The sequence below is a fragment of the Saccopteryx leptura genome, chromosome 1 (genome assembly GCF_036850995.1).
Source record: "Saccopteryx leptura isolate mSacLep1 chromosome 1, mSacLep1_pri_phased_curated, whole genome shotgun sequence".
Classification (NCBI taxonomy): Eukaryota; Metazoa; Chordata; class Mammalia; order Chiroptera; family Emballonuridae; genus Saccopteryx; species Saccopteryx leptura.
In genome coordinates, this window is record NC_089503.1 from 158,940,578 (window position 1) to 158,967,221 (window position 26,644).

The following is a 26,644-nucleotide window of genomic DNA, read 5'->3' on the forward strand; positions in this document are numbered from 1 at the left end:
CTAGAATAGAAGCATAGTTTACATTTTTTCTCTATCCTGCTTTTCTCACTCAACAATACCCAATAAAAATTCTTCCACTTAATGAGGTCAAACTCCAATTTATTCTTTTAAATGATTGCATATGATTTCACTGTACTGAGGAATCATAACTTATTCAATCACTCACCTATTGACAAACATCATTTGTTTCCAGGTTTCCACTGCTATGGAATAATGCAGTAATAAACATCTGTGCATTTTATACATATGTTTATTTCTAGGGTATAGATTCTTATATACAGGATAGAGAACTCCATATGCAGGCTAAAATAATAAATAATGCTAATATTTTTCAGATTACAGTATATGTATTTTTATTTTTCATAATTCTTTCCAACTTACTTTCCAAATAAGATGACATTTTAACCAGTAATTCATATAAGTATTTTTTTCAACTTTATACTTCTCATTATAAAAATTTATGTTGTTAAAAAATGTATTTGGTTATATAACTGTATCATATTGAATGGTTCAGTGTTCTTCACTTTACAACATTCCAACTTTTCAAGTGCCATTTGAGTTTTACTAATATTTCATATCACAAGCAAATAATAAGCATTGAGCTCTGAGGTGCAATACCGGTGTAACCAAGAACACAGACAAAAGCAACCTACAAACCAAAACAAGCACAGGCTGTCTTCAGCTACACTACCCTCCAAATATATTCAATTTTAGTTAGATACATAGATACAGAGATAGATACACAGATAGGGGAAAGCCTCCAATACTTGCCCTGCCTTGCCAACAGCCAAATCTGACAGGGCCAGTTTCTCTGCATCTAACAATGTGCAGGACTTGTCAAGGTCAAAGAACATTTTATGAGAACAATAGCTATTTTATTCATTTTTTATGATACTGCAGAGTGGGGACGGGGGTGGGGCATGACATTGCTAGGTCCACAGACTTCAACCAGTCCTCATTCGATTTAAATATCTAGTAGTGTTCAGTGAGGCATCAAGCTGCACAGTTTACCTATGGCCAAGTCCAAAGTGCCATGTGTAGCTCATGGGAAATGACAGGGTTAAAATGGCTGTTTAAGAGGGACAAGAGCAGTAGGGAGACAGGTCGCAGAAGGTCTGGAGAAGGGAGCAAGAAAGCATTATGTCTGGGAGGTAAAGGGGGAAAAATAGCTTAATTATGGAAGAAAAGACACACACATAGGATAGTTCACTCAGGCAGAGTTGCTGTGGAAGCACATTCCAGAAAAATCTTAAGAGATTACTTTAATAATAAACCATGCATTCTTCAGCAAGCCATCACGGGATTAACTACCCCTTTCCTAGGCTGGGAATGCAGCCGTCGGTTTTGGGTTTTTTTCCCTTCTCCCTCACAGCAGGTTTTGTGCAGGGGGAGAGTCATGCAAGGACCAGAATTTTAAGCATTGCATTGAATTTTTATCGCCTTTGTTTTCTAAACATTCACTTCAGTTGTGATAGGAAAAGATCACAGGTGGGTTTGGCTGATTATCCAGCTGTAAGGATGTTCATTGTAGACCTACGGAGAAGTGAACAACTTCGATGGAACAGGAGTTGTTGTCCAGCCAGGGATAAGAGGGTTAAAATGGTTTTCTTTCTTTTTTTTTTTTTCCTTATATGAGCAGGATACTGAAGGACTGCCAGAAACAATATCAGCGCCTTAGAGAATAAAAATACACTTCAAATAGAGTTCTCCACTGCGGACTCTTGAGATTCCTGTGTGAGATGACAGAGATGTCCATTTGAAGCTGTTGGTCTGTGTGAGCTCGCTGCTCATAAATGAACGGTTTTCATCAAAGCCTTTTCTTGAAACTGCAGCTCATTGCAGATGAAATCATTTTCTTCCTCTGGCTTCCTTTCCATTTGGTGGGGTAGAGCAAACATAAGCTAACGTTTCTCAGTAAGAGTTTTCTGATTTGAAAACTAGGTTGGGGGGGTGGTCACTTCTGAGTTGAGAAAGCATTGAAGGCTGAGGGTTAATAGAGACTCGTTTGTGTCTTGGTTTTTAGCTGTCGAAGCCTTTATCTGCCTGAGGTCAGCTGTCATTTCTTCAGCTACTTAGCCTAAGAAGTGAAGCCATTCCTCTGAATAGCAAGGTGCCCTGTCCTAAAATGTACTAGAATCAAAATCCTTTGCACAGATGTTGTGAATACCACCCTAAGACTAAAGTTTGTATACCTCTTGTTATTCACACAAAGTCTTTCTTTTTCTTCTTAATAATGGCAAACTACCTCAGAGGATTACTGACTACTCTCAGCAAAACCCTCCTTACCCTGACAGCCCCAGGAGTGAGGGTGTGACACAGGTGGCAGAAACAGCAAAATCCAGGAGAGGCGGTGTTCTCATTGTCACCAGGCTGGGCGCTCTATGCCTCTGGCACCCTGGCTCTTCCAAGTCTGACCTACGTGAGAGCAGGGCTGCCACTCACATAGAGCTGCCCCAAATTACACAGTGGCTTTGCAGTCAGGGCCAGGATTGGACCACAAAATACATCCTTGGTGTCCCATGAGCCTGATTTGAACCCCATTTCCAGAGGTAAAATGCAAACCCACTGTATGTTGCTTACTCTGTCAAATCAATAACCCCTTCCCACCCAACTCACAATTTGGCGTTTTCACATTTAATATGCACTGTCTCCGACTTAAAGCATGGAAATATGGGGGGGGGGGGGATGGAATGGACATAGACATGCTTTTCACCAGAATAATTTCACCATTCTTAAAAAGCGCCAGGGCTTCTGGGGAATGTTTTGCAAGTGTCCATGATTTTAAAATATGAAGACAATGAATTCCCAGTTTGTTAAGGCTCACTAAGGTATGCCTCTGCTGCTCGGCCCTGTACGTCAACATTTTCAAATCCTTTATTTCTCATATTCCCAACTTCTCATAGAAGTATAGGAAATGCTATGGAAATTTGTACAGATCAAGTCATGTTACACGTCTGCAACATGGATTGTTCATACTCTGCAAGAGAAGCCAGTATGTTATCAGTTTATATCAGATATATAGCTTATTTAGACAGGCTTTATCAACATGAACATTGTTGTTTATGTCAATTTCATAGAAAGAGTACTGCTTGAATACCTGTATATACAGGGTTATATTTCATACATAAATACAGCAAGTTTTACATATATACACGCGCAGATCCCCCACCACTTTAAGTTCACCCCCATCTGTGATGGAAGAGGCTCCGATTCCTTGGAAGGAGGCAATCACAGGAACGGCGGATATGAGCGGGGAGCTGCCTCCAGCCAGGGGAGTCGAGAGTGAAGGCAGCCCTTTGTTCCGGGAGACCCGACGGGCTGAGATGACTCGCTGTGCCACATCACTCCAAGCGGCGGCCCGGGAAGGAATCGGCGGGACGAAAGTCGGGGTCCCCCCCGCGGAGTTTCCCCTTCCTGTCCTCATTTGCACCCTGCCGGCTCCCGCGGCCCGGCCCGGCCCGGGGCCCCCTCCCGCCCGCCCGGCCGCCGCGGGGCTCGCTGCGATCGCCCCCCGCTGGCGGGGCCCGCGCGCCGAGCGCAGCCGGGTCCTGTGCGAGGGCTGCGGCACGAGTTAATAAACAGTTAAGTTTGGAAGACTCAGCAGACACGTTGAGGGGGAGTTACCGAGCCCAGGCAGCAAAAACATCCCGGCGCATTCCTGGGGAGTCCTCAGCTGCCAGCATCTGATTACAACCATATCTCGCCGGGAGTGGCCGCGCGGCGGAGGCTCCCGGGCCGGCGGCTATTTAAGCGCGGCCGCGGCGGGCTGCGCGGTGCTGGAGGCTCGGCGCGAGCGGGTCATGCTGGCTTCGCGAGGGCACTAGCTAGCCTGTGAGTAGCTTCCCAACCCCTCTCCCCTCTGGCTCCATTTTTCTGCGACCTCCTTCCCTCCCTTGCTTGTTCCCTCCTTCGGGGTGCAGACGGGGGGCCGCCGGGGCATCTCGGAAACGGGGCGGTGCGCTCTGGAGAGCCAGCGCCGCGCGGCCTGACATCCCAGGAATGCGCCCGTGGAATGCCTTTACCTTTGGGGTCGTACTCCAGATGTCCAGCTTGTGACATTTCACAAGCGCCTCCCTTTCGTGTGTGTGCGTGTGTGTGCACGCTTGTTTAAAGGCTCTGCGGGCAGCCTGGGCAGGGGCTCCGGGGTGGCTGCGGACCGCCTCGCTCACTCCTCCAAGGGTGTTTATTTTTTGCCGTGTGACAAAGACTGGGGACCTGGTGTGCCCACGGAGAAGCTTTTTCCTGGTGTGGCTGACAACCAGTGGCATTAGAATGTGAACTTTGTCTTACACCCGGTTAAGAAAGTATCTGCCCAAGAGACCAAACCAACTTGTTTGAAATCCACGGCGCCCAGAGCGGTGCAAGGCTGTTTGCCTGCTCGCTGGAAGCCGGCTGGAAAGCCCAAGTGAGATTCCAGACTAGGGGAAAAATGAATGGGTTAAAAGCCTTGCAGCCCCAGTCCGCATAGCGGTTTCGCAGCATAGAGCTGACTCTGTTACTTGTTTCTGCCAGCCTTTCTTTTCGACTTAATTCTTAGCCTGGAATTCGGGTCCCCAGTCGGTTTCAGCAGGGAGCTGCTGGAGTACGAAGGGAAATTTAACTGGATTAAAAATACTTCAAGAATCTGGATGTTATCTCCACCCCAGCCACCCCCCACCTTTTCCTCTTTCTCTCCAGTTTGTATTTGGAAGGAAGAGAGGCTCCGGGTAAAGTGAGCAGAGCAGAAATAGGCTTCCAGACACATGGAAAGACTTAAACATTACGGAGGGGCGACTTCGTGAATAGTAAATGTTGTTATTGCACTATAAAGTGACTTAATGAAAGAATTTCTGGCCCTAATCAGGCAGAGCAGGGGAGTGGGGAGGAGACACAGGAGGAACTAACTTAAACAGAAAGAATGGCTGGGGAGAGCTGGCAGTTACAGAAATGCCCTTAGGACATCTGATAAGGCTCTTGGAATGGCTTTGATGGGATGTGTGATTGACCTCCCTTGTCGGCCAGAGGTTGGCTCCCCACAGCATCTACTGGCTGTTGGAGAGGGTGGAACTAGCTGGGATGGGAGAGCACCGCAGCCACCAAATGGCTTGTCTCCATGCTCTGTGACATCTCCATGCTTGTCTCCTGCACCAGCAGCCAGACCTTGATTAGGCTGCTCTTCTCTGGGCCTCGTACCCACCCACCCTAGGTTCTGTGTGTCCCTCACTGGAGGCAGATAAGCCTCAATGACACTGTAAGAAAGTTTATTGACTTGAGAATTCACGAGTATTTGGAATTGAGGTCTCCTTAGTTTCTGGGGAAAGACCTTTTTGATACAGTGCAGGGTATGCGGCAGTAATCAGTGCCACATGATACGACACAGAGTGTGGGCTATGGACAGTCTTGAGAAAACACAAAGGAGACCTAGTAGCATTTTCCAATGTGTATTTCTCAGCCAAATTGCTTCTTATAAATTCTTCATCAGTTTCCTCTTAAAGCAGATTAGGTTATTTTTCCTGTTGTTCTTGAACAACTTAACTTCTCCCTTTTCTTCCCACTGCCATCTCTATCCCTTCTTATCTGATAACTGCCTAGAGACCAGTTCTTCCTAAGCTGTGCCCTCCTACATTTTAATGTATGACCAGAAGGAGTAGATGGTAAGGAACTTTTTCTGACTTGAAACTGTCACACATACATTGTTGCCATCCCTGTGATCTTGGACACAGTTGATCTTCACTTGCAGATCTAGGGGAGAGAAGGCAGCATGTGCTTGTTAAAAGCCTTGCCTAATTTCTTAAAGACAACCCAGAGTCTGCATTTCCATGCAAGACTTTGTATAGTTTTAGATTCAATTAGAAGTCCAAATTCTTATGCATTGAGTCTATTTGTTGCCTTGCTTAAAAGTTTGAATGGATTTTAGTTACATCGTTTGGGTGGAAGGAAAGTGCTTTTAAGACACTTGTTGCTATGAAGGTGGTACAGGGACCTCTGGAAGCTGCTGATCAGCTGGATAGAGGTGGCATTTATGGGCCTCCTTGGCCGTGCCTCGATTACCTGGAGATTAAGAGAGTAGGAGAGCACACACCTAGCTGACTGGTTCTGGGCTGGAGGAAGCTTTGTGGAGACAGGTTCCTGGTGGGCCAGCAAGTGCGGTACCACTGCTCCCCACCCCCACCCCATCCCCTGCATCCCACACACATATGTCCCGAAGCCTAAGCCTGCTACCACCAATATGGTTTTTTTTTATTAATTTTAATGGGGTGACATTAATAAATCAGGGTACATATGTTCAGAGAAAACATCTCCAGGTTATTTTGACATTTAATTATGGTGCATACCCATCACCCAAAGTCAAATTGTCTTCTGTCACCTTCTATCTAGTTTTCTTTGTGCTCTCCCCTCCCCCCTCTCCCTCCCTCTCCTCCCTCCCCTTCCCCTCACCAACATGTTTTTTACCTGGGTAGTTTTGAAGGCTTCATGTATTTCTCTTCCTCAGTCTCTTGTGACTTAAGGGTTTAATCCATGCTCTTCTTAAAGACAAAGTTAAGATGGTGAACTCCTGGAGAAGACTGCTGCAGACTGGGCTTCCCAGGGTGTACAGTGGCCCACCTGGTCCTCAGAGCATGCCTCCCTGGGTAAGAGGCCTGGGCGCAGACCGGTTGGGGAGGTTTCAATAACTGACTGAGCATGTTGGGTTCCTACTCTCCAAACAGAGCCAGCCTGGCCACATGAAACACCCCAGTAACAGGACATGGTCTTTTAAAATTCGCCCTTGGTGCTGCTGTGTAATTCCCAAATTGAAGCATGCCACTGAGATCACATTTAGAGGACATAGCTGTAGCCTCAGGTAGGTGTGTTCAAGGGAAACTTCACTCATGGGGACATTTCCTGACTCGACCGATTGTGTGAATCAGAAGGGAAGCAGCTCATCAAGTCTCCTCTTTAAAAAACATGCTGATTTCTGAAGCTGGAAGCCAGTGATGTTGAGCATGGGCCCACAGGGCTGGCCTGGGCAGGTCTCCTTCTACCTCGCTCTACTGGGGAGCAGTTGAGAGTGTGAACCCTGGAGTCCCATTGCCTCTCACTGACTTCATTGATATCCCAGCTACACCTCTGCTGCTTAGCTGACTTTAGGCCAATTGCGTAACCTCTCTGTAATTTGGTTTCCTTATCAGGAGAACGTTATTGTACCTGCCCCTAGCTTTGTTGGGAAGACTTCATTTAACATGCTTAACATACTTTATTCTATCTAACTCAGGAATTATATTGTGTTTTGGTTTTGCCCCTTGAATGACTAGATTATGTAATCTTTGTGAGAACTGAGGACAGAATGGAGAATTTTTTTTTTGTCATCAAAATTGAACACCATTTGTCTACCTGAAAGATGTTAATCATTCAAGCACTTAATATGAACAAAGCCAGCGTGTTTGCTGTGCTCACGCTAGAACAGACAGGGAGTTACTCTCTGTTCTCTCCCTGGAAGCCTGAGTTGGGTCTGGTGTCATTGAAGCCTGCCCCACCCCCCTCTGAGACTCCCTACAGAGAGGGGGCAGCCCTTCCCCCTGAAGTCAGCATTCTAGTAGAAGGAAGTGGGAAGGGAGGGGCCATCCGTACTAAACTGAGTGACTAGGCTAGAAATAAAATGTCTTCTGGGTGCAGGCGGCCCCGTACGATGGTTGCCCACTTAGCTGGGCATGTTGCCATGGTTATTCCCCTTCCTGAATCCTTCTCTTACCTTGGAAGGAAGCCTGGCACTCTAGGGTAAGCAAAATCTGAACAAATTGCTTCCTGGCCTAAAAATGGAAGTTATTTTTTTTTATTAAATGAGGTAGAATCTTCTCTCTACCCACCTCATCCTTTTCCTCTCCTTCTAAACTTATTTGGATCCTACTACTTAATTTTCTAACTCTTAACTAATTGTTACATCATCAAGAAAACAAAACATTAAGGCTTATGCAATTTCAGGAACATAAAAGCTATTGCCTCAGTATAGAAGCAGCCTGGCAATTTTTGTCTGCTGTCACAACGTACAACTTATGGCAACGTGAACTGCTTTAAACTGGTAACAACTCTGGGTGAGCCGGGAAGGGGGAGTGTTCACCTGCAGGGAAGTTACCAGGAAGCAGAGTGCACAAGGGTTGTCACTTAGATTTTTAGGTACCCACAGAGTAAAGGGATCAGGTAGCATAGAGAGTAACAGGCCTGGAAAATCAGGGTTTGATGCCCTGTACAACCAGAAGCTTGGGTGAGGGATATGTGGTGAAGGGTTTTTTTCCGGGTAAGAAGCTACCCCGTTTCTCCCTAGCAATGTGATGCAAAAGATTACAGGCTAATAGACTTAGGTCTTTATGTGACAGACACACTGCCAGTAAATTCTCACTTACTAATCAAATTAATTCAGTCTTCAACTTTGGAACTTGGTTGGTGTGGCGTGGATTTCACCAGCTCCAGAGAACTCGTCTGAGACAGGGGTTCTCAGAGTGTGGTCCCTGGGCGAACGATAACTTGGGAACTTGTTAAACATGCAAATTCTTGGTTCCCATCCCAGAACCACTGACCCAGACTCTAGCAATAGGGTCCATCCAGCTGTCTATTTCAGCAAGCATAACGCCTGGTCTAAGAGTAACTTTCATAATTCAGTTGTTTCATAATTTAGTTGTTCAGTGGGAAGCATAACAAAGTATCTGAATGCCTACAGATATGGAAATAATAAAGCAAAAGCACTTAAATATAGCTCCGTTCAACTGAATCTTGGGATGCAGCAAGACGAAACAAAACACAGACCTTGACATTTTTCCTGCTACCTCAAGTATTGCTTTCTCGATCCTAGGGCAACCAAAGTACTCCTTAGTTTTATATTACTACCTCTCTTCCAAAGCCTTTCCCCTCCTCTGGGGTTTTTAAAGAGCATAATTGATCTCCATTTATTAAAAGACTGTCCCAGTTACTTCTTAAAAAAAAATATTCCAGTAAACTAGATCATTACCCTTGAACCAGATGGTTTTCTCTAACCTATAAAATTTTTATTTTGTTTTTCATGCCATGCCCAGAGTGCAGATGAAGGCCTTTCCATTATGGTAAATGAATCGACAGCACTTGGTTTTTATAGAGTTTTATGGTTTATGAAGTAATGTTCCATTCTCCCATTTGACTTTCACTTTAAATAACTTAAGGTAGAAACGATGTCTCCCTTTTTTTACTCCTAGTAACATCAGTCGATATCAGTTTGCCCAGGGTCATATCTGAAGCGGTAGAGCCAGAATGCAAGCATGAGTCTTTCCGATTTGAATCTTGGTGTTTAGCTGAATATTTACTAAGTTCCTATTATGTGAAGTATGTGCTCGGTTGGCAATGGAGAAATTTCCAGTGAGTGGAAATTGGGATGAAAGTCTACTTCCTGTGGAGCCAAGAATGTAGAATACAAGCCTGCCATTCCCTGGCAGTGCTGCTCAATGTCTCTGACCCGTAGTTGCCTCATCCACCTTGCAAAACAGTCCGAAGAATGACTGATGTTAATCAGAAACCGGTGCTTAGCCAAGATCACATCTCAGACCTGAAAAAACAAGGATGTCATCTAGAAGCTTGGCTTTGAGGAGGCAGCATAAGTTAGGGGAGAGAAGTGTGGGCTCCGAACTACTAATGACTGTTCACAGCCCAGCTTTGCCGTTTAAGATAAGAGGTGTAACTCTTGAGTTTTGTTTTTTTCCATCAGTAAAATGAGTGGCCTCGAACTTCAAATGAACGGTGAAGCCATGAAAAATACTTCTGTGCTGCTGCTTCAGAAATGTACCTGTTCTAGAATGACTGGTCTCTGTGTAACAGCTAAGCTGCTCTTAACAAGCGCTCTTGTTCTCATTGCTTGTGAGCTTTAGGCAAGCTAAAATCTAGAGATGACTATAGTCAAGCAGACAATTAGACAACTATCCTTCTTACATATCTTGAAGTTATTAAATATAAGGGTCAAGCAGAAAAATGCAGCAATGCTTTATAGCTCGGTGCAGGCACACAAATATTAGCTCATAAATCTCATCTGGGCAGGATGGTGGAGTCCTCCTGAGGTCTAGAGTTAATCCACACCCAAATGACTAGAAAGTGAAGAATAACTTTACTAAATATCACCATATTAGAGCAGCTGCCCTCATTGTTCTAAACATTTCACCCAAATAACCTAATTTATTTTTCATATTTTAAGTGTCTTCCTAGGGAAAGGGTTGGGAACCTATGGATCGTGAGCCAGATGTGGCTTTTTTGATGGCTGTATCTGGCTTGCAGACAAATCTTTAATTAAAAAAAATAATAACGGGCCCTGGCCGGTTGGCTCAGTGGTAGAGCATCAGCCTGGCGTGCAGAAGTCCCAGGTTCGATTCCCAGCCAAGGCACATAGAAGCGCCCATCTGCTTCTCCACCCCTCCCCCTCTCCTTCCTCTCTGTCTCTCTCTTCCCCTCCCGCAGCCGAGGCTCCATTGGAGCAAAGGTGGCCCGGGCGCTGGCGATGGCTCCTCGGCCTCTGCCCCAGGCGCTAGAGTGGCTCTGGTCGCAACAGAGCGACGCCCCCAGAGGGGCAGAGCATCGCCCCCTGGTGGGCAGAGCGTCACCCCTGGTGGGCGTGCCGGGTGGGTCCCGGTCGGGCGCATGCGGGAGTCTGTTTGACTGTCTCTCCCCATTTCCAGCTTCAGAAAAATACAAAAAAAAATAAAAATAATAATAATAACGTTAAAAATAGAAAACATTCTCGCCTGACCAGGTGGTGGCACAGTGGATAGAGTTTCGGACTGGGATGCGGAGGACCCAGGTTCGAGACCCCGAGGTCACCAGCTTGAGCGCCAACTAATCTGATTTGAGCAGAAGCTCACCAGCTTGGACCCAAGGTCACTGTCTTGAGCAAGGGGTTACTCAGTCTGCTGTAGCCCCACGGTCAAGGCACATGTAAGAAAGCAATCAATGAACAACTAAGGTGTCCCAACGAAAAACTAATGATTGATGCTTCTCATCTCTCTCCGTTCCTGTCTGTCTGTCCCTATCTATCCCTCTCTCTGACTCTCTCTCTGTCTCTGTAAAAAAAAAAAAATATATATATATATTATATATATGAGCACCTACTATGTGTAGCATAGAATGCTACACATAGTAGGTGCTCATATAAAACATATATATAAAACATTCTCATGTATTACAATCCATTCATTTCCTACTGCTCATGTTCATGGTTGCGGGTGGCTGGAGCCAATCACAGCCGTCCTCCGGGACAACACCAAATTTTTATTGGATAATGCATAACGTACACGGATCGTTGTATGGCTCTCATGGAATTACATTTTAAAATATGTGGCATTCATGGCTCTCCCAGCCAAAAATGTTCCCGACCCCTGTTCTAGGGGGTCAAGACCTGTTCTCATCTGTAATATGTAATACAGATGCAAAAGTACTTTTTTGCTTCCATTGAGTGCAAAACAGAAATAAGCCAAATGTGTTTAAACCTTTGTTTCAGGGCTGGTACACTCATATGAAGAATGCTGAACCAGTTTGGTTTTGGGGCATAGTGTTGAGATAAGAAACATGTAATTGACCTCCAGGTTAGAGGATCAGAAGTCAGAATGCTACACATAGTAGGTGCTCAAATACCTGTCCTTTAAAGGAGAGTCTCAGTTGTGAATTAGTTACATCAGCATTGAGGGAGTGGATGTATTATTTCTTGTTTGGGGTTTTTTTTTAACCTTTGCCTCTAAAGTCAACATCTTAAATGCAACCTCATTTCTGAAGTAGAAAACAAATATGTAACTGATAGAACAGGCTCTTCCATCTTTAGCTGGTTGATAATAAGGAGATTTAATATTGATTTCTGTCTGGACCAAAGGTTAACTATAACTTAGTCTTTTCAGAAACATACATGTACTTGAATTGAGATGGTAATTTTAGTCAGTGACCAAGCCATCTTCTGAAAGCTATCTTGATGTGTAGATGCCTACTTAACTGCCTGGTAACTTGTTCTTTGGGATTTGGCTAAAGTTCTCAATGTTTAAAAGTTTTTTGTAGTTGAAAGTTGGATTGTAACATTTACCTAACACCTGCCGGTGGACACACCCATGTCAACAATTGCTGCCTACAAGAAATTTCAAGAAAATGACAACTACTCAACTAGCATATGGTTGCACCTATAATAAAGTAGCAAAGAGAAAGGTCCAGAGGAAAAATGGACAACAGTGTGATAATGTGCATGGCCTTTATTGGAATGATAGAAGTCAGAGAGGAAGGAAAATGCTTTCAGTGGAGAAGCACCTGAGCAAATATGCATCTAAAGAACTGGAAGTCTGGCTTTGAGGAGGCAACACAGATTAGAGATTAGAATCTTGGGCTTTGAACTACAAATGGCTGTGCTCACAAGCAGTTTGGCCAAGAGAAAGTACAGATGGCAGAGAGGTAAAAGGTGATATCGTTCAGAAAGAAGAGGTGGATTGTACTGAGCCTTGGATGTCGGGTGAGAACTTAGATCTTTATTTGTTAAGCAGTAGATCTCTGTTAAATCAGGAAGCCAGAATGCTGGATCGGATCAATGAACCAAGCTATATGGGTAGGACGAATATGAGTGGAGATTTCTTAGCAGTTGAAGAAAAACCTGTATTTCATAAAAAGTCAGCAGTCAAAGTAGAGAAAAGTTTGGCTTAACTGAATATTTAGGAGCAAATGAGCAATATGTATCACCCCTAAAGTTTTCCGTGCACTGCTTTTTATCAGACTGCGTGGGGCTTGGAAACGTAGAACAAAGGATTCTCTGGCCTCAAAACTTCCCTGAGTTGGGAGAAGGGTTCAATGTGAAACAGAGGGAAACAATAAGTCATGGAAACTTTAGGAAAATGGTAGGGCTGATGAGAGGTCAGAGAGGATGCCCCTAAGACAACACACCTGGAGTGGACTTTGAATGACAAATTCAAGTAGGTAAAGACAGTAAGTATTACAAGTGTGACAGCATAAGGAGGCCACATGAGAAAGCATGATGTGTGTATATGTGTGTCCAAAGTAAATGAAAGAAATTAGCTTCTCCAAGAAACAAGTGATTATGTACATACATACATATGCTGATATACTGTGCATCCTAATTATGAAGGACTTTGAATCACAGGTTGACTGTGAATCTTGGAATTGAACACTGATGCCTGGTTCATGTGAATCAGGAAGGCCATGACGTCTGAGGGGGCACTACTACACTAACTCAGCCATCAGTGTAGGGCAGGTACAACTAGAGCCTCTTACAATTTAGATTCTCATTGAATCTTTTTGAGAAGATGAAGGAAGAATTTATCCCACAAAGATTTTCTTTATCTCAAGTATTCTGAATATATTCAAAAGTACTTCTGCCATGTGTCTAGATAATAATCAAAATAACACTGGTTGGTTAGTTGTGAGGAGCAAGATAGTATCGCTTGTTTAGAAACAGAGACTTAGGGTGGCAATGAGGCAGGATTGGAGAGGAACGCTAGAACTAAGAAAAAATTGATGAGGAGGAAGGAAAGGTATGAAAATAAAGGGTAATTGTGGAAAATAGAGGGTCAGAGGTTTGCCAGTTTCGGGAGACATGAACAGTCTGAGATAAAATCTTAGCTTCGTGCTAAGCCACAGAGAAGTCTGCTGTGGATCTTTTAGGTATGTCCATACGCAAAACAACTGCTGTTCTGTGTACAGACAGTGTGTGGAGATACAAATGTTCAGTTTTCTCTGCAAAAACTCTTAAACAGAAACAATGAATGCAACCGTGTCTTGTTTTAAGATTAGGAGTTTTAATTCATCCTGCAGCCAACACTGGTTGAGGGCTTTCTTTTGGGGTGGTAATAAAGTCCATTTTCTCTTGAAGACTCACATTAACCGAGAGTTAGCTGATAGTCCCTTTCTGAAGCTCTTGTAACTAGCGTGTGCTTCTTAAATAACCAAAGCCACGACAGGGTGTGGACGGATGGCGATTACATTTTCATGCCATTGCTTCATTTAAATCTGCAATTCAGTGGTTTGGCCTGATCTAAAACTGATACTATCATACTTTTAGAAAATCTGGCTTTTAAAAACGCCAAATAACATGTCTGGTTCTAGAATGTAGAAGTTTGTGTCATCTCTGAATTGCTTACACTTCTGCAGTGTGAAAACTGAATGCCAAATGAGTGTCGTGTTTCTTTCTGGTGTTTATGAAAACAGTGTTGATTCAGAACTTAGGATTTTAAGATAACTTTACAGGAAACATCACTGGCATTCTTTCATAACCTAGTGATCATAAGATTCTTCCCTCCCCCTGGCTCCATCACCCAGACAGTCTTCCAGATTACAACAGGGTTGTAGGAAACGCCCAAACATCAAATGTACATATCCCCCTTCTAGCGAATGTTTCAAGTAAATGTCAGAATTTTAAAACTGTCTGTTGAGTAAGGTAATTAAACTCTTAAGACAAAATTTGCATCTTTTCATGGTTGGTATTATTAAGAAAGTAATTTATATAAAATTCCTTGAAGTATATAGCAGTAATCTTGCTCTTATGAGACATTATTAATGGCAATGAAGCTTTCTACCTTAATCAGACACATGTCCCCTTAAGCACTTAGTTGTAACTATTACTCGCTGTTCTCTCTTCTCTGCCTAGTAAGCCCCTGAGAGCCAAGACCATGACTATTTTGTCACTCCATATCCAGCATAAAACAGTGCTCAGCACACAGTAGGTGTTCAACAAACAATAACCAGGTGACCAGATGAATGAATGATTCAAGCTACTCATCTGCAACGTTAATTGTAAATTTTTATAGAGTAAGCAAAATGGGAAACGTCAGCTTGCCTTATCATCTGTTAGTATAAATAAAACAGTTCTGAATCCTTTTTCAGAAAACCTTAAGGTTATTTATAATGAGTAATATCCATATGTTCCTCTAGTTTATATCTGCTCAGGGCCCGAGAAAAGCAGACAAGCTGTTGCTGAAATTCTCCAGATGGTGTGGTCTTTTCAAGTCCTTGGTTTAACGTGTACCAGTGGAGTATCGTCTGAGCTCATACATCCATCTGTCCCGACGGTGTAATCACCTGGCTAATAACAACACTGGTGAACAGTTTTCAACTTGATGTTTCATCCTTATTGTCCTTCTGTTTCTCCTATTTTAAAAATATTTGCTAAACTGTTTGCTAAAGAACGAATACAAATTGAGAAAATAGATGAGACCTTTGGCTCAACACTAAATAATTAAAGTTATCACTTTGACTTAACACAATTTTTGCCCAAATCAAAGACACCTGTTTTGTAATTTTGCATGGAAAGTTGTATTGTAGGTACAGATGTGATTTCCACTAGGCCTTTTAAAAATGCTTAAATCAGGTTGACAACTTATTACTATCCGCACAGAAGCCAGTGGCTCCAAGAACACCAGTCCGGAAACCAGCGTAGACCATACGCTGATCAACTTTCAAAATCCTTGCACCAAAGAGTTTTTTCAAAGCTTACTTATCATTTATTTCCTCATTTACTGTTCATGTTTTAATATATCAACAGCTTTTCTCAATAACTCTGGATCGGTGCTTATCAATTTATGGTGTCTAAGGTGCAATGGTGTCAAAAGCTCGCTGTGGGCGGCATTCTCTTATTTCTCAGACATGTTCACTTTGTAGGCGCTCTTAGCCTTTGTGATTGCATGAAACAGAACCTAGAGTATCTTCATGATTATATCTTTAGCCCTTTAGACTCTTGATTTATCTGCATTTTAAATATTGCTGACATTTGAACATATCTCTAAAGAATTTTATTTTTCCAATGCAGGAAGGCAGGTGTCTTTCTAAGATCAGTACTCTAACTGTGTACGAAGCAGACACCTGTCTTACCCGCTTCCCATTCTCAGCCAGCATTTTCTTGGTTCTGATCTTTCTAGTTTCTCAATAGCTATATGAGGAAACATAAAATGGAAAAATGCTATGTAGTCTGCTTCAAGTAAGGAGCTGTAATGATGTGATTATTTTAGTTGATCACTGCCTTTTACAAAAAAACAGTTTGTTTTCGGTGTTTATATTTTAAAGTATAATTTAACTTATATAAGTTCTTATAAAACTGACATAATGGAAATTTTACTTTTAGGATGAAATGGACCTTAAAATAAAGGAAGGTTATGAGATGTAATAGGCTTTAGCTTCTTTTAAAACCACCCATTAGGACACTGTTTATTTGAAGTTTGAAGGTCACTAAGCATCATAGCTTGGCAAGATGGGATACCCTTGAATCTGACATTTGAGATTTTTAGACCTTAACCTTTCCATTAAAAGGTTTTGTTTCCAAAAGATTAACCAAGTATTTAAATGAAAGAAACCAGCAACGTTTAATCATTCAGAGTGGCAAATTGATGCGACTATCATACTACAAAGCTATCTGAGTCTTTGAAGTGGTGGCTCTGTTCTGGGAGTTTTCACCACCCCACCCTCCACACTATTGCTCAAAACCTCAGAATCTTCCCAGTACCATGTAGACAAATAGAGTTTTCAAACCACGCCAATCCACTTTGACCTACCTTTCAACCTTTTCCCCCAGAGTAACCCAGCATGGGTCCTGCATTCTAGCCACGCAGATATAAATATCCTCTAAGCATCACTATCGATTACTCTTGCCCAAATGTATTTTTCTGAGTATAGCACATTTCACCTGTCTGAAGAGCTAGCTTCATTCTCTCTTACGCCTGTTTGGGTCTAACACAGAGAAGAGCTTATGGGTTAGACCTGCATTGCTTTCCAGGGGCTGGCGACCTGTACTTAAGCATCTCCTCCTGTCAAAGAGGAACGATAATGCCTTCCCCAAAGGATCCAATGAGAAAATCTTGGCAGTGCACTTGGCCTATAATAAACATTCAATAAATTTAACTTTTAAAAATATAGTGTTCCTTCTGTGTTTCTAAGAAATCTGGTTAAGCCATTCACAGCCCTGCCCTCCCGTTCCACTTAGCTCTGTTTTGAGCATTTCCTACTTACTGTAATCCGGGTTGTGTTTCTCCGGCTAGAGTGTAAACCCTATATGGAAATAGACTTTTATTTTGCTCATTGGCATGTCCTAAGCTCTAGATGGGTGCCTGGCGTATAGTAGGGATGTAGATTTAGTACATGAACTAACTTGCTGGCACACTGGTCACTGGCCTTCAGGGGCGAATATATTTCCAGTCTCTAAATTAATGGCTTTGAGCAGGGATCAATTACCAAAACTTTATGCTCTGAACAACAACAACAACAAAAGGCTATCAATATTTGATAATTTTTTAATAACATGGCTTCAGAGCAAAACGTAGGGTAGGCGATGACTTCCCATTGCGTAGCCACTCTGCCTAGGCAGTGTGAGATGGGTGACATTCTCTTCGGTGGGAGAAGGGGTGGCATTTGTTTTCCCTGGAAGGGAAGCTCTTAGATGGAGGTGCACATGTAGAGTGGCATAGAAGGTAGAGGCCCTCCACACTGGAGAGAGGGATCCTGAGAAGGAAACTTTATTCGCATGCCTCTTCTGATAATGAGCTCTAAGAGGAGAGCTTTGCTCATGGTAGAGGGACTAAGAACACTTGTTAGTGGTCTTTCTCTCACTAGTTTCCTGGGTGGAACAATTTTCCACATGCCTCTCTAGGTTGTGAGAAAGTACACTGTGAGTTAATAAAACATTGCAACTATAAACATATTCCCAATTTCAAATGTTGCTTCACTTGAAGGAGTCTGTGAAGTATAAAAAGCCTTGATCATTACTTTTTTGAGGATCTATCTTAACTGCCTTGTCTGTAATATTGAGTCTTTTTAATAAAGTTTGGATTAGGAATTTAACAGTGGCTTTCAAAGAAGATTTGTCTTTGCACAGGGGTGTAGAGTTCAGCTAAGGAAACAAATGATCAAATTGCATCCTCTGATGCTATAAATGCTCACATAAGAAGGCTAAAAAATAGCGGGTGCCACAGTGAAGTGAATCTGTCTAAAGCTTCAAGGACCAATTCAAGCTACTGTTCTTTATAACAGAGATCACAAAGAGATGCTACAAATGGAGCCCCTATCTTATCACTTATATCCAACTTATGTTTTCCTTAAATATTTATGTGTCAATTATTTTAGCAGGTACAGAATTTTGCCACAGTTCACTAATGGTTCAAAGAACTGACAAGATTGCTGGGAAAGCTAATGAAACATCTTGCTTAAATATTACATTGTTTTATGAACCAAAGAAACTTCCTGTACAGTGAGTCATTGATGTTGACATTCCTGTGTAGACTAACCAGAGCCTTTTTGTTATTCAGTGTAAATGTGAATGCCTCATAATGGGCCAGGATGTCTCAGTTGGACTCCAGCAAAGTGGCATACAATATATAACCATTTCTACTGGTTCATCTCATGCTAGAACAATAGACCCAAATGACACCCCTGTGATTTGTCTTCTTAAAAAGGTAATGAAACCCCATGGGGATGGTATGCAATCGACAGGTGTGGTAGAAGAAAGAACCTTCATTCATCCACTCATTCTAGAGTCTCTCCATGGTAAAGCAGATTTTTAACCAGCCTCTTATCCTAAAGGCATTAAATGGTGCTTGTGGCTTTTGAGAGTTAGGCAGGTTTACGAATAATAAGTAATGCAAAGGACTCAACACAGTTTCCAGATAAAGCTCTAAGAATTTAAAGAGCAGACTATAATTTATAGGTTTTTTGTGCAAGTATTATACAATACAATAATCTCAACATTAACTTAAATCAAACTCATTTAACATAGAAGGAGCAGAGGGTCACCTAGCATTTGATTCACTCTAAAACAATCTGCAGCTGGAGATGATTTTGCATAACACATTTTAAAAAACATAGACATAGATCCAACAATCATCTTGATAGTCTAGAGAACCATAAAAAACTAGATTGTCCGCCCTGGCTGGTTGGCTCAGTGATAGAGCGTCGGCCTGGCGTGCAGAAGTCCTGGGTTCGATTCCCGGAGAGGGCACACAGGAGAAGCGCCTGTCTGCTTCTCTACCCCTCCCCCTCTCCTTCCTCTCTGTCTCTCTCTTCCCCTCCCGCAGCCGAGGCTCCATTGGAGCGGAGATGGCCCGGGCGCTGGGGTTGGCTCCTTGGCCTCTGCCCCAGGCACTAGAGTGGCTCTGGTTGCAACAGAGCGACACCCCGGAGGGGCAGAGCATCGCCCCCTGGTGGGCAGAGCGTTGCCCCTAGTGAGCGTGCTGGGTGGATCCCGGTCGGGCGCATGCGGGAGTCTGTTTGACTGTCTCTCCCCGTTTCCAGCTTCAGAAAAATACCAAAAAAAACAAAACAAAACCCCAAAAAACTAGATTGTCCTAGTATGATATATAAGTTTATTGTTTCAAATAAGTTAAGCTCTTTGGAAAGCAGCAATTTCTTTGGCACATATAAACTGATGATCTGTTTAGTTAATGCATTTATTGCTTTTTAAAATATCCAAACTGACTTATCAGGTTAGCAGTATAGCATTTATAAGAATCAGCATATTGTATGGAATATTACTTTATATTCATATAAAGTTGAGACATAAATTACTTTTTCTGTCTTGTAGAATAATATCTAGATTAAAAATGAAAAAAGTATCTTGTTGGGTTTGAGGGAAATAAATATCATTTTCCTAGGCTCCTCAAAGTCATTGGTTAAGGCCATCGCAAACTCATCTCTTTTTTGTTTTTTTGCTTTTTACAAAAAAGGTGTGAGAGACTAAATGAGATATTCAAGATTTGAGCCTTTGGAAGCATTGTCTAAAGACATAACCAGGACAATTTTTATGCAATAGGTACAAATTTGATATCACACACACACACACACACACACACACACACACACACACACACCCAGCCCTGGAAGGATTTTAAAGTTAGGAGTGATGGCTGACTTAGGAAAGCAATCCAGTGGAATATGTATGTTAAAAAATCTTTAAAGTCACTCTTCCAACTCCAGAATAAACTTGTTGAAATCTTTACAAATTAAAGTGATACTTGAGGTCTTTTCTTCTGTTCTATGATTATTACAAGAGAGACCAATGAGCTGTACCCTCATTTCTTAAGAACTCTTACCTTAGTTCTCTGAAACACCGCCATCCATTTTAACTTTATTTGTAGAAGTCATTTAAATGACTTGCTGGGGGGGGGGGGTGTATGTAAATTGAAGCTTCCTAAAAGCTTCTGTAGATTAGTGACAATATTTTAATGTTTGGGATCACATAGACTGACATCTTTCTGAGAGCTCTTCTAGACACCAGGATCTCTGAATTACTCTTCCAGTCTTGTTGATTATGCTTTCTGCTCCCAAAGGTCGATGTCTAGACAAGTTTGTAGAAAGGAGGCTCAAATAATGGTGATGACTTACATGATATCAACAGATATAAGTTTGTTACCTTGGGCTTATATATAGAATTCATACAGCAAAACCTGTCTCACTTACTTAAACTTTATAAGCAAAAGTATGATATTAAATGGTAGTTTGTTTTTATTGTAGTTGGAATGGCCTGTGCTCATTGATCTCTGCAGTGAATGAACTGTACACAGATATTTCAATACATCAGGACATTTTATTGTAGTTGTTTCGATTATAAGCAATTAGAATCCCAAATCTGTTTCATTTAGCGTGGATTAATGTACAGCTGTTGAGGATTTTTCCATCAATTAGTTTTAAAAAATGCATTTATTCATTCTCTTGCACTTATTGGTCCAGTACTATTTCCCAAAAGATGGGAGAATGATGACAGAGTGTGCACCTTAGCTCAAGGGCGCATGCGTCTCTGCCACTGTGCCCACCCCACACTCACTCTGCAGCAACCAGAGTCTGTGTGTGGCTGTGTCTACAGTTTCAAAGCAGGCCAGCTAGCTATTCAAGATCAATTTTGGATCCTAGCTCTTAAATTTTTAAGACTCAAGTAATGTGAATACATCACCTCAAGAAGCAAGAAAACAAGTTGGCAGATTCACCTTTCTCCTTGTATCCCAGAACCTAAAATTAAGTAGAAATTTCTTATCTCTTAACCTGTCTATTTGGCCAGCAATGAAGAAGTAAGCAAATTAGCCTGTATTCTTATTTCTTAATAATGGCTCCTTTGGCCTTTTAGACAACATTCTGAAACATGCCAGAAAACTCATATTAGAAGGAAAGAAGGCTGGATATCAGGTTGCTGATTCTCTGTAAATCTGAAATTGAACAAAATAAGTAGAATATTCCTTTGTATTTTTAAAAGACTGATTTTTCTTTTGTCTTATTTAAAAACAACTAAATCTTCTTTAAGGGAAATGAGCTTAATTGTGAAGAATCATCCTTAAAGTGATAATTGCTATATCAAGCACACAAGTAATGGCTTAAAAAACAACAACAACAACAACAAAAAACTATTCTTAATGGAGGTTAATAGGAAGGGCCACCATTCTTCTTGGAGATGATGTGTAAATGCCCATTGGCAGTGGACATCTTGCCTAACTAGAATAGATCGTATCAGATGTGGAAATGTGAACCAATGGCAAGTTTCTCATGGAAGGTCAATGCCAACTCTAAGAGTAGATTGAACGCTAAAATAAAGGGTATATTTTACTACAAAGGCTACCTAGAACCTAGAGACAGTATTTTACAATAAGACAACTTGAACTGATGTTGTGTAACGTCTACATAACTTTTTTCATGATTTTGGTCTAACTACAAAAAATGTAATAAAAATGAAGTTCGAGGTCGCCGGTTCAAAACCCTGGGCTTGCCTGGTCAAGGCACTTATGGGAGTTGATGCTTCCAGCTCCTCCCTCCTTCTCTCTCTGTCTCTCTCTCACCCTTTCTCTCTCCTCTCTAAAATAAAAAAAATAAAAAAAAAATGAAGTTCTACCTGTCTATAGCCAATTACTATATATACTATAATTTGACTATGCTGTGCTGGTGTTACAAAGGTAGCTGGATTCTTCTTTCTTTCTTTCTTTCTTTCTTTCTTTCTTTCTTTCTTTCTTTCTTTCCTTTCTTTCTTTCTTTCTTTTTCTTTTCTATTTTTCTGAAGTGAGAAGCAGGGAGACAGAGAGATCCAACTGGCATGCCCAACAGGGGGTGATGGTCTGCCCATCTGGGGAATTGCTCCATTGCAACTGGAGCCATTGTAGCACCTGAGGTGGAAGCCGTGGAGCCATCCTCAGTGCCTGGGCCAACTTTGCTCCAGTGGAGCCTTGGCTGTAGGAGAGGAAGAGAGAGATAGAGAGGAAGGAGAGGGGGAGGGGTGGAGAAGCAGATGGGTGCTGTTCCTGTGTGACCTGGCCGGGAATTGAACCTGGGACTTCCACATACCAGGCTGACACTCTACCACTGAGCCAACAGACCAGGGTCAGATTCTTCTTTCTTTAAACTCTTAGAAACACACCACACATCTGAAATGTGAGGTACAAACAGGTACAAACACTTAAGCAATGACTTGGAGGGTTATATAAATGTGGGGCCCTGTCTGAAAGGAAAACCACGTTAGGATTTAATATAATTCAGCCAGGCCATTGAAGAACACATCAAATGTCAAGCTGTGCTTCTTGCACTGGTTTTTGGAAGAGGAAGAGTTTAAGATTACCTGCCTGCTCTTAAAGTGCCCTGATGTGATGATATCACAAAATAATTCTACCTGGGTTTTAGCTTAATCAATGTTTCAAATGCAGATGTTTCTAAATAACAAGCTTTTTAAGCTCTCCCAATATCCACATAGATCTTCAAGGTGATTGTTGTAATGGCACTTAAGTAAAGTGGAATGTATTTAACAGTTAAGATTTATGTATATGAACACCATAGGTGAAATCCCAGAGAGACTCAAGTGAATAAACTTGTATATCTGGAAGTCCACAAGCTTGATATACCACACATCCATATGGACTGCATTTGGGATTATTTCATTTGGGAATGAAAAAGCACAGCTTGATGATGCTATGTGTTCTAAGAAACAAACTCTTTAAACTCATTTTTATGATTTGTTTAATAACTAGCTTGGAACTAGTTAAGGATTTAGTTTTGGTGGAAGTATCTACCCTAATTTAGGAAGGATAGACGTGAAAAAGATGAGATATTTGCAGGTCGTTTGGTTAAGTACGTGTAGATAAGAGGGAGATTATTAAGAAGGGTATAAATAGTGTCAGTGTATTGACTTGGGAATCAGTTGGTATAGTGACAGTTATTATCCTTCACCTTGACTTCTTAGCTTTATTTACAAACCTTTCTGTAAGAATCAAGCATAATTTCCACTGTGCATTTATATACCAAATCCAAAGTAAAAATCATGCATTTACCATGTTTTTGTACCAGTTTCATAATGCTTCTCCCCAAATCACTGCCCCAAAGGCCTCACAATATAACATTTCTAGGGGCTACATTGGTAGTATTAGCATTTTAAAAGACATGTAAAACCTAAAAGTGTTTACATAAATTTCTCATTCTTTAAAACACTTTCCCTTGGCCCTGGCCGGTTGGCTCAGTGGTAGAGCGTCGGCCTGGCGTGCAGAAGTCCCAGGTTCGATTCCCAGCCAGGGCACACAGGAGAGGCGCCCATCTGCTTCTCCGCCCCTCCCCCTCTCCTTTCTCTCTGTCTCTCTCTTCCCCTCCCGCAGCGAGGCTCCATTGGAGCAAGGATGGCCCGGGCGCTGGGCATGGCTCCTTGGCCTCTGCCCCAGGCGCTGGAGTGGCTCTGGTTGCGGCAGGGCGACGCCCCGGAGGGGCAGAGCATCGCCCCCTGGTGGGCAGAGCGTCACCCCCTGGTGGGCGTGCCGGGTGGATCCTGGTTGGGCGCATGCGGGAGTCTGTCTGACTGTCTCTCCCCGTTTCCAGCTTCGGAAAAATACAAAAAACAAACAAACCACTCTTCCTTTGGATTTAGGATGAGAGGGAAGCAAAATGAAGTATAGGATCTGACTTTACCATCTAATTTGTACAAAAAAGAGCTTTTCTAAATTTAATTTTTAATTTCAGGGCACTTGAACCAGTTAATGATTAACATCTTCTTTTCACATACTTTTTGGCTCTACTTCCTGATTGCTATCACTTCTTGACTAGATATGCCAAACCTTATAAGGATCCCCTTCTCTCCTTGTCACTACAGCATGGCGTGTCCCCAGCCCACGACGGCAGCCCAGTGTAGACTGGTGTGCTGCCTCTAAGACATGATGGGTGTTCCCACTGAAGCCAGTGCTCTGGTGACTGAAACAGTCGCTGCTGTCACTGCTCCTACAGTTGGGTCTGGCAAGGGGGGAATGTTCAGCAAAGTACTGCCTGTCCCTATAGACCCTCTTATCATACAGCTCCTTCAGTGTGCTTGTACAGACTACCCACCAGGTGCTGTACAGAGGCCTGCCCAAGGTACCAGGGTGTCTTCCTGCTGGGTCAGATGGGAACCTTGACATTTGAGCACAGGCTTTTAAACTTCTTACCTTACACCTATTCTCCAGCCATAAGCGAAGTGTTTTTCCTCTCCTCCACCCCTCCAACCTGTGTTGAACCAATGCAATCCATTGGCCATTTCCCAGAAATGCCTTAGCTTGCTAGATAAGCTTACCTACCAGGTGAGCCCAAAGCCCAAGGGACATGAGGCAAGGTAGATTATGTCAAACCCCTCTCACCACCAAAGGCCATATTATCCTTTCCAGAAGCAGTGGACTCCTGATAACCTTTCCTCAGTATTAATGGGAATCATTCAAGGCTCCTTCCACAGGTGACTGACTCAATGTCTCTCTAATAGTGAGAAGAGAGGCTAGTGGACATGTACTTATACTATGACCTTGAGCTCAAGGATATAGTCATTACCTTGCCAATCTCTCTTTCCCACATGACAAGTACAAAAGAGACAACAGATAAGAAAGCAAACACTGTATCATTAAGAGCCCTGCTGAATCTGGGTTGAAACATATGTACACTAGACCAGAAACCCCCCATTCCCGTTTCCAGTTCAAGTTATGCGCACCTCACTTGAGATAGACAGAACACATGTACCATAGCCTGGTTGAGCCATGTCCGAGCATAGCTCAAATCATCCAATGCCAGCAATGTAAAATAATGATGGAAACATGATTTCTGAACCTCCAGAACTTCAATGTCACTTCCTTCCTTTTGTTGAAGTGACTTAAAAGATAAAGTTGGATTTCAATTTTCTTATTTTATTTAGTCTAAGTTAGAAGAAGTCACATGCAAGAACTGGGATGGGATGAATCATTGGGTAGGGTGGTAAAGTTGAGATGGGTATACTCTCTGATCTTCAGTTCATCTAAAAATAAGACTCATGTATCCATCTTTACAATATTGCACATGGTCAAAAGGCCTCAGGGATATGCCAACACCTTTTTCTTTTATAGAGTCTGAATAAGTGTAAGGAGGGATTCTAGACTCAGTCACCTCTGCATGTGTTCATACAAGCATATTGCCTTATGCCGTACTTCCCAAAGAGGCTAGCGATGTCTCATTATGAATCTATTGCTTTTAATCTTAATAGAGTTAAGTATTTAAAGTTGGCATTGAACTTAAACAACTGAGTAATACGATGATAGAATTGATCATAAATTTAATACTTCAGTACAACTTGTAAACGATTTTTAGTCATTCTAGTGAATTGGTTGCATTGCCCAGTCTGGAAAATGGACTTTCATTTCGATTGCATTAAGCTCATTTTTAAAGCTTATACTCTCCTACACACTCTTTATTATGATGCTTATTCTCTAGGTTTAGTAAGAGATACTCCTAATAAAAACTTATTTTAAAAACAAGATGGGTGGGGGTGAGTACAAAATTAGGAGAGATCACAATAACTCAAGAATAGTGAAAGGTGCCAACTCAAGAACTCAAACTTCCTATCATGCTTAAAATTAAAAAAAAAAAAACTAAACTAAACTAAAAGGCCAAGCACTAAATAGTAGAGAATGTACTGAAATAAATTTGAATTCTTTGATCTGCGAGTTGCGTCTCAAACCTAGCCAAATACTTTCTTCCCCACAGCCAAATCAACATAATGACCCAGTTTGACCAAGCAGGACTCCAGCTACCTAGACCAGAAGGAATCCAGCAACAATATACCATATAATTAGAGCACATAAAATCTTTTCTCTGTTTTTGTTCAGAAAACATCTGTGAAATTCCATGTTCAAACTACTCTGCTAAGCTATTTTCTTTGCTTGGTATATCTACTACTTGGAAGTTTAGCCTCTATGTGGTAGGCTTTGTACAGTCTTCTAAAAATACAGTTTTTGAAGAAAAAAACCTGACATGTATGATCTCTAGGAATGAAATAGTAGAGTCTCATGTTAAGGTCTAGATTTCTCTTGGTACCAACTTTATCCTCAGTCAGCAATGTAATAACTGGACAAGTCAGACACTCTATCATGCCCTCAGTTTCCTAATCTTTATAATGAAAGGGTGCGACTCAATTATTCCCTAGGTTTCCTCCAGCTCAGTTGTCTAGCTCACTTGCTATTTCTTCAAGGGGACAAAGGATTATGGAAATAGACCATTGTACCTCAAACTTGTCAGTATATTAGAATCATCTGGAAATCTTTAAAATTTATTGATGCCAGCATCCCTTCCCCAGAGGTTCTGATTTAATCAATTTGGGTGCAGTGCAGACGATGCCATTCTAAGAGCTCCCCAGAGATATGAATTAGACTTTCTAAACTGCTGGTAGTAATGATGTCGGCTTAGGTTTGACTCAGGATCCACTGGAACAGACTTC

At 42.1% G+C, this 26,644-nt stretch overlaps 1 protein-coding gene across 4 annotated transcripts in view; it reads left to right on the forward strand.

Annotated features, from left to right (window-relative positions):
• Nucleotides 1–26,644, forward strand: part of DAB2 (DAB adaptor protein 2) — a 168,733-nt gene that overhangs the window by 110,226 nt on the left and 31,863 nt on the right. Inside the window, exon 1 of one of the 4 annotated variants that reach the window (XM_066378570.1) lies at nucleotides 3,562–3,831. The exons of 2 other annotated variants lie outside the window; for them this stretch is intronic. The gene's annotated coding sequence lies outside the window, so the exon portion shown is untranslated. Of the gene's footprint in view, nucleotides 1–3,561; nucleotides 3,832–26,644 lie in introns of those variants that run through there. One more of the 4 variants, XM_066378542.1, reaches the window with a different exon arrangement.